Raw genomic sequence first — 12,415 nt, 5'->3', positions numbered from 1 at the left:
TGACCCTGCTGCACCCAACCCCCACCCTCAATTCGTCCAGCAAAGTACGGTGACTCCATCACAGTATGATTCCCCAACTATAATCCTCACTCAGTTCTCTATACAGTACAAAAAGTGTTCCATACAGTTTAACAGGACCCTGCATTGCCTTCCATACAGTATGATGACCCCATATAGCGCTCCATACAGTATAATAGCCCCACATAGCACTCCACAGAATAATGGGCCCCACATAATGTCCCATAGAGTATAATGGGCCCCACATAGTGCTCCATAGAGTATAGTGGGCCCCACATAGCGCTCCATAGAGTATAGTGGGCCCCACATAGTGCTCCATAGAGTATAGTGGGCCCCACATAGTGCTCCATAGAGTATAGTGGGCCCCTCATAGTGCTCCATAGAGTATAATGGGCCCCTCATAGTGCTCCATAGAGTATATTGGGCCCCTCATAGTGCTCCATAGAGTATATTGGGCCCCACAGAGTGCTGCATATAGTATAATGGTCCCCACAGACTGCTCCATACAGTATAATGGCCCCACATACCACTCTATACAGTATAATTGGCCCCACAGAGAGCTCCATACAGTATAATGGCCCCACATACCACTCTATACAGTATAATGGCCCCACATAGCGCTCCATACAGTATAATGGCCCCACATAGTGCTCCTTTCAGTATAATGTGTCCCGCATAAAAAAATAAATAAAAAAAAAAAAACACTTCCCAGTTCCCCCACTGGTCCAGTCTCTTCATGGTGTCTCCTGATCCACTGCACATCTTTGGCACAGCGGGCGCTTTGAAATGATATTACTGCACCCAATGTGCTGAGACGCCAGACGCAGAGGGGGAATGATGGGAAAGGGAGAGTAAGCTGACGCTCCATCCTCCATGATTTCTTCGTCGTCACAGACAAAATATACTCACCCTGTGTAACAGATTTGACAGATATGTGATAAAATATAATGCACTCTCCATAGTCCTCCATATAGTATAATGCACCTCCTTATTAGTATAATACACAACCCATATCAAATATAATGCACAGCCCATAGTTATCAATATAGTATAATGCACAGCCCATAGTCATCCATGTAGTAGTAAGGTCACCATGTACTCTTTGATTTGAAATAAAATACTCACCTCTCATCCACTCCCACGCTACACGGCATCCTCTTCTGAAGCCAGCACCTGACTTCAGCATGCAAGCAACGGGAGCTCATGACGTCACTCCCATGCGCCCCCAGTCACATGCACGCTGACGTCAACTGCTGGCCTCTGATTGTCCGACAGCGTGTATTGCTACGCATGGACCCGAGGAGTCTCTGCTCTTCAATTCACTTAAGCTGCATGTGCGTCCGAGGACGCACATCCAGCTGATGTATTTACTGGCATCAGCGGGCCGCTTACCCGCCAGGCCCGATCACGGAGGCGACCGCAGTAGTTACATCCCTGGATATTTCTGTACACTTAGCTTGGCTGGATGGTAACTAGGATGAGTAAACTCAAACCATAAAGTTTATACTGGACATACATTTTACTGTATGTCCGGTTTCCTGTTCAGGTTCGCCAGTGTAAGGGTAGGTTCACACTGGGCGTTTTTTGCTGCTTTTTTTCTGCTTGGCAAAAAAGAGGCTGCAGCAAAAACGCAGGTTTAGGTGCGTTTTTTGGTGCGGATTTGGTGCGTTTTTTGGTGCATTTTTTGTGTCTCTTTGTCCATGCTAATGTCCATGACTTTTCTGCAGAAAAAACGCTGCAAATAATGATACCTGCGTTTTTTCAACACCCATTCAAGTCAATTGGTGAAAAACGTTGCAAAAACGCTGAAAGAAGTGACATGCTCTATGTCCAAAAAACACAGCAAAGTACAAAATCCTGATGACACAAAAAAACAAAGTGTATGCATGAGATATCTGAAATCTCATAGGCTTTGCTGGTACTGTTAAAAGTAGCTGAAAATTAGCATAAAAAAGCAGCAAAAAAAAAAAACACTGCAAAAACGCCCAATGTGAACCTACCCTAAAAGCTTGTTGAAAGGCAGCAGCTAAGCCAATAATCAATCTTTTAGACTGTGGGCACTTCTGTGGGCACCTCATGGATGTGATTGGCCGGGGCAGCACGTTAACCGGCCTGTATAAAGGCTGGATCACAAGTGCCGCGGCCATTATGTTCTCGTTGGTGTAGGGATAGGACGCATCTGGAGTGAGGGCCAGAATCTGACTGCGCACTCTGCAAACACAACACTGTGTACTCTGCAACTACTCTATATGTGATAAAAGACGCTATGTGTACTCTGAAAACCCATCTGTGAGAGTATTGTGCTAAAAACCGCTGTGTGTCCTCTGCACCCTCAGCATGTGGGAGTACTGTCCTTAAAGCCGCTGTGTGTTTTCTATTAGTCTGAGAAATAAATAATTGGCATTAGTCATCTCATTGCTATTAGTAGACCCCAAAAATAATTTTTGAGGCCTGGTATGTTTATTCTAGTAGTTTTGCAAAACAATATATCACATCAGCCATTTTGGTGCCATTTGTACGCCCCATCTCATTAATATAAAACTGAAAATAAAGATTAAGAAACATCCACAAGACAGATTTCAACAACGCGGGTATCATTTTATTCAGCATAACGGTGTCGACCTGACACTGTGTGTAGGTTACTATGCACAATCCTGCTGACAGGTTCCCTTTAAGGCCTGGTGTGTGTTTTCTAGTACTTTTGCAACTCAATAAATTGCATCAGCCATGTCGTTGCCATTTCTAGGTCACAATACTAAGAGTACGTGCACACGCTGCGGATTCTGCTGCGGATTTGGCCCAGCAGTTTCTGCTGCGTTGTACAATACCATTATAATCTATGAAAAACAAAAAACGCTGTGCACAAGCTGCAAATTTTTCCGCGCGGATTTGCTGCGGGTTCAAATCCGCAGCATGTCAATTGTTTGTGCGGAATCCGCAGCGGTTTCACACCTGCTCCATTGTAGAGGTGTGAAACCACAGGGCTAAACCGCAGGCTAATCCGCAGGTCTCTTGACCTGCGGATTTACCTGCGGATTTTGCAAAATCAGCAAGGAAAAATCCGCAGACACATCCGCAGCGTGTGCACATAGCCTAATTTTTCAGGGCTGGTGTGTTGTTTTTATGAGTCTGGGAAATAAACAATTGCCATCAGCTGTCTACTTCCAATTTTAATGCCAAATACATAAGTTTTCAGGACCACTATTTTTTTTCTAGTACTGTTGCAAATAAATAAATCCACTCTTCCGCCATCTCTTTGAGACTAGCTATTACAAAATCAACTTCCAAAAATGAGGAGAGCATCAAATAAGGCACATGGACGTGGTGGTGCTGGTGTACCTGCTGATGGTGGGGGTGTAGATGATGCAGGGAGAGGACCTGGTTGTTCTGTACCTGCTACATGCACAATTACAACACCTTCCTCTGGTGCACGTGTTGTGGACCAAGTCAAGTATACCATCAGCGGAAAGGTCCACATAAGCTCCGACACGTGGACCAGTAAGCACGGCCAGAGACATTACATCTCCCTAACTGCCCACTGGGTAAATGTAGTGGGGCAGAGGCGGAAGTCGTTCTACCTCATATCTAGCCACCACCTAGTATTGCTGGACGTTTATTTGTCCAGATTCCCTCCTCCTACTCTTCTTCCTCCACCGGCTCATCATTCAGTCATAGGAAGACATGCACCACCAACTTGAGTACATACGGGGGAAACGACAGCAAGGTGTTTCGTAAACTCCTCTGTTTTGGGAAAAATCCCACAACGTGCATGAGTTGTGGAATGGGATCAATCAGCAGACAGACGAGTGGTTGCTGCCGGCGAACCTCTTGCCAGGACTGGTGGTGTGCGATAACAGGCTAAATTTCATAGCGGCTCTTGGCCTAGCCGTTTTGATGCACATCCCTTGCCTGGCGCATGTGCTAAACTTGGTGATGCAGAGTTTCCTAAAAAAAACTACCCACACATTGGAGCTGCTGCTGAAAGTGCGGTCAGTGAGTGTGCATTTTCGGTGTTCTTACTCTGCTGCTGCTCACTTGCCTGTCCTTTATGCCTTCCCGCTCATTGGCTGATATGTGACGTACCAACGGTGGAACTCCACCTTGCATATGCTGTGCGAACAGCAGCAGACAATAGTGGAGTTTCAGCTGCAGCACGCACGGTTGAGTTGCTCTGCAGAACAACACCACTTCACCACCAATGAGTGGGCCTCCATGCGGGACGAGTGTGCCATGTTGCACTGCTTTAAATATTCCACCAATGATTGTGGATGATGAGGAGGTGGCGGGGGAGGAAGAACAACCGTTTTCACAGCAGTATGGCACTCAGAGGAGCACACGGAGCATGGCTGGGAGGATACAGAGTACCCAGACGATATACCTCCAACCAAAGACAGCTTTTCATCATTTCTGGGCAGCCTGGCACACGAACCACTACATGCTGCAGTAACTGCAGAAATACTGCTGAGTTGCCCCTATTGTTACCAGTGCAGATTACTGGGTGGCCACCCTGATGAATCCCTGCTACAAGGATAGTGTACCATCATTACTTCCATAACTGGAGAGGGATTGCAAAATGTGCGAATACAAGCACACGCTGGTAGAAAAACTACTCATCGCTTTCTCACCTGACAGCGGGGGCTCAGTGGAACAACAAGGCGGAAAAGGAAGTCGCCAACACAGATTGGGCACCACCAGCACCTCGGAAGGCAGCGTTCGCATGGCTGAAATATGGAAAACTTTATGAGCATACCCCAACATCGGCACCACCATCTGTTACGGCCTGACGCTCGTATTAAGTGGAGGCAGCGTTACAACAACATGGTGGAGCTTGCCCTTTATGCTTTGGAGGTACAGTTGTGGCCAAAAGTATTGACACCCCTGCAATTCTGGTCGCAGTTATTTTGGCTAAAGGTTGTGCAACCAAGTATTAGGCTGAGGGTGCCAATACTTTTGTCTGGCCCATTTTTGGAGTTTTGTGTGAAATGATCAATGTTTTGCTTTTTGCTTCATTCTCTTTTGTGTTTTTTCATTTAAGACAAATTAAATGAAGATAATAATACCAAAGAATTTGTGTTTGCAATCATTTTCAGGAAGAAACTGAGTATTATCTGACAGAATTGCAGGGGTGTCAATACTTTTGGCCACAACTGTACATGCCTGCCTTGCATCAAGTGTACTATAGGAATGTGTGTTTAGCACGGCGGGGGTGGTCATTACAGACAGGCGCATCCACCTGTACACATCCAACGTGGGTGACCCAACATTCATTAAAATGAACCAGTCGTGGATCCCACACTACTTGTCCATATCTTTGGATGACTAGAGAACTAAAACAACCGCTGCCAGACAATCTTCAACTCTATTTCCATTTGTTTCATATGGGGGCTTCCTCCTCAAATACAAAATACAAAAAAACTCCTCTCTTCCACCTATATTGCCATGTCGACCTCCTCCTCCACTTAGACTTGTTTCTCCTGGTTCAAGATTCTTATTTTTTTTTTTATTTCTACTCTGCTTAGCATAGGTTTTGTGTGTTCGCAGTTTTACAAAAACACTCTCTATGTGTACTCTGCACCCGTCTCTGTGATAGTGCCTTGCATACCCAAAACATTTTAGAATTTTCAACTTAGTCGGTGGGAGGGATATGTGTGAAAAAAATTTTCTACCCTTAGGCAACCATGTCTGTCATAGCACTGTGGCAGAAATGCGCTGTGTGTATTCTTGACCCCATATCTGTAGTAGTTAGCCAAAAGCCACTGTATGTACTCTGCAGCCCTGCATGTGGGGGGTACTGTGGGTTACTGTCTGTGTGTTTGTCATGAGCTTTTGCATGGAAAATTTGGAAACATGCTCTGTGGGTGCAATTTTTAACTGTACTGCCTGTAGCAAGCCTCGCAGCATACCGCCAGCTCGAAACAAGACCATACTACAAACTTTTAATCAACGGCATTTGAAACATAAGCTACAGGAGCAGACATTTTGGAGCTGTGGGGGTTCTCTGTCCCATGCTCTTTGGGTGAAATTTGTGAGCGGCTTCTGATACTCTTCAACATGATCTATGGGTGACAATTGTAAGCTGCTGCTGAGGGGGTACTCAGCCCAGGGGCGGACATACCGCACGTGCAGCCGGTGCGACTGCACCGAGGCCCGGAGGTGGAGGGGGGCCCCTGCAGGGCGGCTAACAATGAGGGCAATCTGGCCTGTTTGCCCGACCCCGAGGTTCCGGGGGACCCTTGGTTAGATTGCCCTCATGTGCGGCGGGCAGGGAGCGATCCCTGCAGCTCTGCTGCCTACAGGAGAATATGGTAGCAGAGCTGCAGGTATCCGTTCTGCTTTCTGCCAGCGCTTCCTGTCTGACACAGCAACGCGGCTGGATGACGTCAGAATCCAAAGCATGTCTGTCAGCTAAAAAGCTGCCGGCGGTGAAGGGAACATGCGGAGAGGTGAGTGGTGAGTGTGTAGGTGGTAGAGAGGGCAATGATGGGGGTGGTGGGGGGAGAAAGCAATGATAGAGGTGGTGGAAAGGGCAATGATGGAGTGTTGGGGGAGAAGGCAGTGATGGAGGTGATGGAGAGGGCAATTATGGGGATGGTGGAGGAGAAGGTAATGATGGAGGTAGTGGAAAGGGCAATGATGTGATGGTGGTGGAAAGGTCAATGATGGGGGTGGTGGGGGAGAAAGAAAAGTTAGAGGTGGTAGAAAGGGCAATGATGGGGGTGGTGGGGGAGAAGGCAATGATGGAGGTGATGGAGAGGATAATGATGGGGGTGGATGGGGTGAAAAATGGTGGAGAAAATGTTTGGGGTGGTAGAGAGGGCAATGATTGAGATGGGGAGAAGGCAATGATGGGTGTGGTGCAGAGGGCAATGGGATGTGGGGGGGAGGAGGACAATGAGGGATGTGGGGGATTGGGATGGGAGGAAGGGGGACATATAATGGACTTACGAACAGTGGGAGGAGGACGTTAGATATGGATGTAAAATGAACTGGGTAGCGGAGGAGGGTGCTAAGCCCCTGATAGCATTACAATTCTGAGACGCTATCGGGGATTTAAAATTTATTGGGGATTGGGAGAGGAGGCGATAAGGTGCATAGGACACTTTATAATGAAATGAAAGGTGTGAGACGACGCTGTCAGAGACTTGTAATGAATTGGGAAGTGGTGGAAGATGCTCAGTAACTGATAGGGTCTTCTCCCACCCCCAAATTCATTATGATGCTATCAAGGACTTATAATGAATGATGGGGATACAGGACAGGGATTATCGTTTTTTGATCCCACCATTACAGACAATGAAAAGTTGTTAATGGCTAATAAATTGCTCAGTAGCACAGATGAACCATCAGAGCACGCTAACCTACATGAGTTGATAATTTTACATAGTTATCTAATCTATTCTAGAGCTTTTGTTAAGTAGTTTTTGAAACGTCAGAATATAATGCTCGGCATTTGCTTACAACTTGCAGGACATATTGCTTTTGTTCTTCATCTTTTGTCAGAAGGTCGTTGAAGTCGGTTACTTCCTACCTCTTTTAATTTTTCTTTCCTAACTTTTGGATTTACAACCCTAGCGTGCTCTGATGGTTCATCTGTGCTACTGAGCAATTTATTAGTCATTAACAACTTTTCATTGTCTGTAATGGTGGGATCAAAAAACGATAATCCCACCAACTCTGCATTCAAATACCACAAATGGTTTGAAAATTTGGTCAGGGCTATTTCTGCAATGTTGTTGTCACATTCTTTATAGTCTAACAGACTATGCAAAATACCTAAATCTTAAAATACCTCAATTTGGATTTTTTCAAACTTTGAGCGACGAGCGGCACGGGTTAACGTCGTTTGATCGAGCTCAAATTTTGGCTCTCTCAATATCTGGAAAGGGGAATCGTTTTGTGGGGTCCAGACGAACAAGATTCTGACATTTTTTCCCCCCCCATATGAGATCCGGTCACCCTAATGTGCACACATTCATGGATTGCAGGAGAAAATTCTGCTGCATATCATAATTTGTTGGCAGGAAGAAAGCTGGGTAAAATACATTCATTTTTTTTCCACATTTCTGCCATGCTTTTGTTACGTATTTTCCCCATTAGTACGGGTGAAATAAAATGCAAGTATTGACATTAAGCAGATTTGAATTTGCTGCAAATCTGCAAGTAAAAAATAAGCAGCGTGTGCATGAGACATCAGGGATCTCATTCACTTTGCTTGTAAAACCTTGCATATATAACATGTGCACATAGCCTTACAGTTAATTGGGGAGAGTCAGTTAATTGGGGAGAATCACAGACTGAATATTTAATATTATTGGGAGTCAGAGATTTTAGTTAATGGGGGGCACAGTGCTGTTTATCACTTTATATTTTTAATGGTACGTAGCTAATAGCATATTAATGGTGGGGTACATATCTGTATTTGGGGGGAGACACATGTATGATACAATGTATGTGACCTTGCTATTTTCAGGGCTGCAACAATTATCGTGACAAGACAAGTTGTGGCTGGGAGATGTCAACATGAAGGTTTTTTTATTGGATGGCACACAGACTCAAGTTTCATGGGTCCAATCACACATACATAAAAATCACAGATCTGAGAATGAGATCCGTGAGGGTCAGAGAATGCCTTGTTCTGATCTGATTTTGAGGATCAGAAGAGGACATGCTCAATACATCTATAAAAGCAGGCAGCACACAGACACTGCACACAGATACAGGGATGCAGCCTTATTATGTATAGCACAGTCCCTTAGTATATAGTGTACTTACTTATTGTGTATAACACCGTCCTTAGTTACATAGCTTCCTCTTTTATTAGGTATATCACCGTCCCTTATTATGTGCCATCTTGTATAAGTTTTCTATGGGATTAAGGTCTAAAGACTGGATAGGTCACTCCATGACCTTAATGTGCTTCTTTTTGAGCCACTCCTTTGTTGTCTTGGCTGCATGTTTTGGGTCATTGTCTTGCTGGAAGATCCAGCCATGACCCATTTTTAATCTCCTGACAGAGGGAAGGAGGTTGTCACTCAGGATTTTACGGTACAAGGCTCCATCCATTCTCCCATTGATGTGATGAAGTAGTCCTATGCCCTTAGCAGAGAAACATCCCCAAAACATAATGTTTCCACCCCCATGCTTGACAGTGGGGACAGTGTTGCTTGGACCATAAGCAGCATTTCTCTTCCTCCAAACACGGCGAGTTGAGTTAATGCCAAAGAGCTCAATTTTTGTCTCCTCTGACCACAGCACCTTCTCCCAATCACTCACAGAATCATCAAGGTGTTCACAGACAAACTTCAGACAGGCCTGCAAATGTGCCTTCTTCAGCAGGGGGACCTTGAGGGCATTGCAGGATTTTAAACCTTTATAGTGTATTACCAATGGTTTTCTTGGTGACTATGGTCCCAGCTGCCTTGAGAACATTAACAAGTCCCCCCCAGTGCAATTTTAGGCTGATCTCTAACCTTCCTCATGAGCAAAGGTAGCCCACGAAGTGAGATTTTGCATGGTGCCCCAGATCGATGTCGATTGACAGTCATTTTGTATTTCTTCCATTTTCTTGCTATTGCACCAACAGTTGTCTCCTTCTCACCCAGCATCTTACTTATGGTTTTGTAGTCCATTCCAGCTTTGTGCAGGTCTATGATCTTGTCCCTGACATCCTTATAAAGCTCTTTGGTCTTGCCCATGTTGTAGTGGTTAGAGCCTGACTGATTAATTTAGTCTGTGGACAGGAGTCTTTTATAAAGGTGACTATGTAAGACAGCTGTCTTTAATGCAGGTAACGAGTTGCTTAGGAGCATCTAACTGCTCTGTAGGAGCCAGAACTCTTAATGATTGGAAGGGGATCAAATAGTTATTTCTCACTTCAAAATGCAAATAAATTTATATAATCTATACAATGTGATTTGCTGGATTTTATTTTTGATATTCTATCTCTCAATGTTAAAATTAATCTACCCTTAAAGGGAATCTGTCACCCCATTTTTCGAGTATCAGCTGCTGGCACCGCCATCAGGGGCTTGTCTACAACATTCTCTAATGCTGTAGATAAGCCCCCCCTGGCATTAGGTCCGGTCTTGGTCCGATGGGTGTTGCGGTCCAGCGCCTCCCATCCTCTAACGGTGACGTCCTCTTCTTTGCGGCTTGTCGTGGCTCCTGTGCAGGCACACTGCTTTGCCCTGTTGAGGGCAGAGCAGAATACTGCAGTGCGCAGGTGCCGGACCTCTCCCGGCACCTGCGCACTGCCGGACTCTGCTCTGCCCTCAACAGGGCAGAGCAGTGCACCTGCACAGGAGCCACGACAAGCAGCAAAGAAGAGGACGTCACCGTTAGAGGATGGGAGGCGCCGGACCCGGACCGCCCCTGGGTGAGTATAATATAACTTGTTTTTCTTCTCTTTAAAGTTACATCCGGGGCTTATCTACAGCATTACAGAATGATGGCGGTGCCGACAGCTGATACTCGAAAAAATGGGTGACAGATTCCCTTTAAAATTATAGACTTTTCATGTCTTTGTCAGTGGACAAGCTTACAAAATCAGGAAGGGATCAAATACTTATTTCCCCCACCGTAGCTCTGCTGTTATGTACAATGCCGTCTCTTGCATAGAGTATTGTTGTTATTTTTGTTATTCACAGCACCTTCTTTTATTACATAGTCCCCTCTCTTGTTAGATATAAAATGACTGCTGATGGAGGAGCCAGTGACCAGACGACCATTCCATCAGCTCCTCCATTAGAAAAGAAGCTTTCCCATGCTCCATCAGCCGTCATTGCATCATACATCTAACAAGACAGGACGGTATGTAATAAAGACAGGGCTTTATAAAATTCGATATGTAAGGGACGGTGATGTACATAACAAGAGAAGGCACTGTGTAATAAGGGATGGCAATATACATAATATATAGATGTAGCTTTGTCGCCATAAAAGGAGGGGGCCCAGACACATTTCTTGCACAGGGGCCCCAAGCTGTCAGTGACCGCCCCTGACTCTGCCCCATGATCTGTGTGTGAAATTTATAAACTGCTATGGTCTGTGGGTGAAATTTGTAAGCTGCATCTTAGGGCGTACTCTGCCCCTTTTGTCTGTGGGTGGAATTTGTAAGCTGCTTCTTAGGGTTAACTGTGCCCCATGCTCTGTGGGTGAAATTTCTAACTGGACTGGAAGTAGCTAGCCCGAGACTAACTTTTTACTGTATGTTTGTCGATTCCAGAGAACCCAAACATCAATGGGTTCGCTCATCTCTAATGGCAATGTCATACTGTTGGTCCAGAATGCCATAGATAGCCATAACAGGTGCTACGTGAAACAAATATATATACTGTTTATATCTCTCATCACGTGATATACGAAGGGGGGTCTACACTCAGGGGCTGCTGTGCCTGCTGAATCTGAAGCTCTTACTGTGCCACGGATGGAATAAGCAGCTGACATAAGGCTTCAACTCAGGATATAGGCAAATATGGGTAGGATACTGTTTTCAGCCAATCTAATGAAATTAACATGAATAAATGGAAAAAAAAAAATTTCTACTTCGCATATTCTTTATTTTGCTATGATATTTATTTTTTTTTTTTTTTAGGATAATCGAATAAACCACTATATTTTTTATAAGAATTATTTTGACATTTTCCGTGGAGTATCGCATCTGGTATGAGGTCCTGAATGAATATACACGAAACGTATATTTAAAAGTTTGAACGTTCCAGAGGGATATGCGATGCCCAGATTTAGCATTCCTAACGCTCTCCAAGGGCTTACTCACCCGTCAGTATATGGTCAGTGTTTAGCATCAGCGTTTATATTCCAAAACCAGGAGTGGAATAATTTACAGATTAAAACTATAACTGAAAGACTGACACCTATTCTGAGTGTTGTAGACACTCCAGGATTTGGCATACAAATACTGATGAAATACTGATCTGTGAATAAAGCCTAAAATCAGGTTTTAGGTCAGACAGAGCTGTAGGCCACATTCCCAAGTTCAGTATTTGGTCAGTATTTTACATCAGTGTTTGTAAGCCAAAATTAGGAGTGGAACAATCAGAGGAAAAGTTTAATAGAAACGCGTCACCACCCCTGCATTTTTAACCCATTGTTTGTAAGCCAACATCAGGATTGGGTTAAAAATGCAGAAGTGATGCATGTGTTTCTACTGCATCAGTCAATCCGTTGGCGCACTGGGATATGTTCAAATGAATGGACATGGTAGCTATGGGTATAACAACAACAATCCAGAATGGTTTCATTACAAATGATGACTCCTACCAAGAAACAAGCAAGAAGATAGAGCGGCATCAACAAAAAAGTTACAAAGTTTTAGGGTGTGTGCACACGCTGTGGATTCTGCTGCGGTTCCGCAGCGTTTTTGGCCCTGCGGATCCGC

Source organism: Dendrobates tinctorius, unplaced genomic scaffold, assembly GCF_039654945.1.
Source record: "Dendrobates tinctorius isolate UK_male_01 unplaced genomic scaffold, ASM3965494v1 ptg000155l, whole genome shotgun sequence".
Classification (NCBI taxonomy): domain Eukaryota; kingdom Metazoa; phylum Chordata; class Amphibia; order Anura; family Dendrobatidae; genus Dendrobates; species Dendrobates tinctorius.
Note: the sequence above shows the minus strand (reverse complement) of the source record.